General features: G+C 41.0%; 1 protein-coding gene across 1 annotated transcript in view; it reads left to right on the top strand.

Moving 5' to 3' along the window:
* VBP1 (VHL binding protein 1) overlaps nt 1-3,589 on the top strand; it is an 18,684-nt gene that overhangs the window by 4,591 nt on the left and 10,504 nt on the right. The gene's annotated exons all lie outside the window — the stretch shown is intronic.

Here is a 3,589-nt window from a genome sequence, read left to right as displayed (position 1 = left end):
CCCTTTCCTCTACCCCCAGAGGCATCCACTGTTCTGATTTTTTTCACATAAATTAGTTTTGCCTGTTCTTGAATAGGAGCTCTGGTGGCACAGTGGTTAAGCACTTGACTGCTAACCAAAAGGTCAGCAGTTTGAAACTATCAGCTGCTCTGCAGGAGAAAGATGTGGCAGGCTGATGATCCCATAAAGATTACAGCCTTGGAAACCCTATGGGGCAGCAGTTCTGTCCTGACCTATAGGGATGCTATGAGTCACAGTACAGTCGACAGCAATGGGTTTAGTTTGGGTTTGGTTTTTGAATGTCATCAAAGTGGTAACATATAATAAATACCATTTTGTATCAGGCTCCTGGCACTTAGTATTATGCTTTTGAGAGTCTTTCATGTTATGTGTATCAGTAGCTAGTTCCTTTTTAGTGCCGAGTTGTGTTATAGTGGGGGGATGTACCACAGTTTGTTTATTTGCCTGTTGATAGACATTTGGGTTTCCACTTTGTGGCTTTTAAGTTTTTATGCACACATATGTTTTTTTTTTTTTCTCTTGGATAAATCCTGGATGTGAAATTGCTGAGTTGTAAGTGTATGTTCATCTCAATGAGAAACTGCTATTTTTTTCACCAAGGCCTTACCATTTTACCCTTTTACCAGTAATGTATAAGAATGCCAGACGTTCCATAGGCTCACCAGTACTTGTTCTTGTCAGCCTAAAGAAGGTTTTGAAAACACAGTAGAGTGTATTTTGAAGATCGTATAATAAAGCATCTAGGATCATAACAGCTTAGATGTCTGGTTCAGCCTTCTCCTTTCTCCAGTAAAGTGAGAGAGCCGCAGCACTATGACTTTCCCAAGAGTTTGTAGCTAGTAGACAGAAGACAGGAATACCCTTTATTTTCCTATATTTTTATAGTAGCTTATAAAATCAGTTCACTGTAGTAGACCTAGGGCTCTCTGCTGTATGCATGTGTCAGTGTTGTTTAGTCACCCAGCAAATATTTATGGAATGCTTAGTAGGTGCCATGCACTGTTTTGGAACCAAAGGGAAGAAGGTGTTTGAGGGTGAGAGGAGTATCATGTACTACTGAAAAGATGAGTAAACGAGGGCTGGGAATTGCCCACTGGATTTGGCAGCATGGAGGTCATTGGTGACCTTGACACGAGCATTTTCTGGAAATAACTGGTATCGATTGATTCCAGAGAATGGAGGAAAGGAAATAGAACCATTAGATATGGACAGTTTTGAGGAGTTTTGCTATAAAAAGAGATGGGATGAAATACAGAAGGGAAATGAAGTCAGAATGTTATTTTAAGATGGAGGAAATAATAGCACATGTTGTTGTTGTTGTTATGTGCCGTCGAGTCGACCCCGACTCATAGCGACCCCTCCTTGGGTTTCCGAGGCAGTATCACTACGGAAGTAGGATTGCCCAACCTTCCTTCCGAGGAGTGGCTGGTGGGTTTGAACTGCCAGCTTTCTGGTTAGCAGTCAAGTGCTTTAGCCACTATGCTACCAGAGCTCCCATAATAGCACATAGGGGTGCTAATGGGAGTACTAGAGTAGAGGGAGCAGTGATGATGGGGGGGTACGGGATTTTTGGTATCATTTCTCTTGCTAACTCTAGTAGTTAGCTGTAGTTGGATCCTCACTCCAGTTTTACATAAGCTCGTCCTAAATGGGACAGGTGAAAATTACCGTATATACGGTAGCCTTCCTGAGGAGCTCTGGTGGTGCAGTGCCAAAGGCATTTGACTGCTAACCAGAATTGGTGGGTCAAACCCACTAGCCACTCCTCGGAAGGAAGATGGGGCAATCTGCTTCCGTAAAGATTTACCACCTCAGAAACCCAATGGGGGTCGCTACAAGTTGGAATCGACTCAGTGGCAATGGGTTTGGTTTGGTTTTTGTAGCCTTCCTAGTCTAGCACACTTGGGACACATCAGTGAACAAAACAGACACAAACCCTCCCCTTAGGGAGGTTACCATCTAAAGAGGAAGGAAAACACTAAACATTTATTTCAGTTCAGTTAGTATCTATTGCCTACCTAATATGTGCCCAGTCATGTGCCATCCTCACAATCCTTTTTGTGCTTGAGCCCATCGTTGTAGCCACTGTGTCAGTCCATCTCGTTGAGGGTCTTCCTCTTTTTTGCTGACCTTCCACTTTACTGAGCATGATATCCTTCTCCAGAAAATGCCCCTTTCTGACAACATGACTGAAGTACATGAGATGAAGTCTGGCCATTCTTGCTTCCAAGGAGAATTCTGACTGCACTTCTAGGACAGATTTCTTCATTCTTCTGCCAGTCCATGGTGTTTTCATTATTCTTTGCTAGCACCATAATTCAAAGGCATCAATTCTTCTTTGGTCTTCCTTGTTCATTACCCAGCTTTCACATGCATATGGCATATGAGGCAACTGAAAATGCCATGGCTTGGGTCAGGAACACTTTAGTGTTCAAAGTGACATCTTTGCTCTTCAACACTTTAAAGAGGTCTTTTTCAGCAGATTTGCCCAGTGCAGTATGTCTGACTTCTTGACTGTTGCTTCCATGGATGTTGATTGGTAGATCCAAATAAAATGAAATCTTTGACAACTTCAGTCTTTTTTTCCATTTATCATTATGTTGCTTATTGGCCTAGTTGTGAGGATTTTAATTTTTTTATGTTGAGGTGTAATCCATACTGTAGACCATAGTCTTTGATCTTCATCAATAAGTCATCTTCACTTTCAGTAAGCAAGGTTGCGTCATCTGCGTTATCTGCATATCCCAGGCTGTTAATGAGTCTTCTTCCAATCCTCATGCCATGTTCTTCTTCATGTCCCCCAGCTTCTTGGATTATTTGCTTAGTGTAAGATTTGAATAAGTATAGTGAAAAGATACGGTCCTGACCCACATCCTTCCAGATTTTAAACCATGCAGTATCCCCTTTTTGTGTTTAAACGACAGCCTCTTGGTCTATGAACAGGTTCCTCATGAGCACAATTAAGTGTTCTGGAATTCCCATTCTTCACAATGTTATAATTTGTTATGATCCACATGGTCGGTTGCCTTTGCATAGTCAGTAAAACACAAGTAAATACCTTTCTGGTGTTTTTTGCTTTCAGTCAGAATCCATCTGACATCAGTGATGATATCCTTCATTCCACATCCTCTTCTGAATCCAGCTTGCATTTCTGGAAATTCTCTGTCAATGTAATGCTGTAGCTGTTTTTGAATTATCTTCAGCAATATCTTATTTACATGTGATGTTAATGGTATGGTTCAATAATTTCCACATTCTGTTGGATCATCTTTCTCTGCAATGGGCACAAATATTGATCTCTTCCAGTCAGTTAGCCAGATAACTGTCTTCCAGATTACTTGGAAGAAAAGTAAGTGCCTCCAGTGCTACATTATATTTATTCAGTGGGTATTCCACCAATTCCTGGAGCCTTATTTTTTGCCAATTCCTTCTATGCAGCTTCAACTTCTTCCTTCAGTACCATTGGTTCTTTGATCATATGCCATCTTCTGAAATAGATGAACATTGACCAATTCTTTTTGGAACAGTGATTCTATGTATTCCTTCCATATTCTTTTTTTTTTTTTTT

Source organism: Orycteropus afer, unplaced genomic scaffold (assembly GCF_000298275.1).
Source record: "Orycteropus afer afer isolate SDZICR_OR568_19922 unplaced genomic scaffold, OryAfe1.0 scaffold00647, whole genome shotgun sequence".
Taxonomy (NCBI): domain Eukaryota; kingdom Metazoa; phylum Chordata; class Mammalia; order Tubulidentata; family Orycteropodidae; genus Orycteropus; species Orycteropus afer.
Note: the sequence above shows the minus strand (reverse complement) of the source record. Positions and strands in the feature narration are given on the sequence as shown.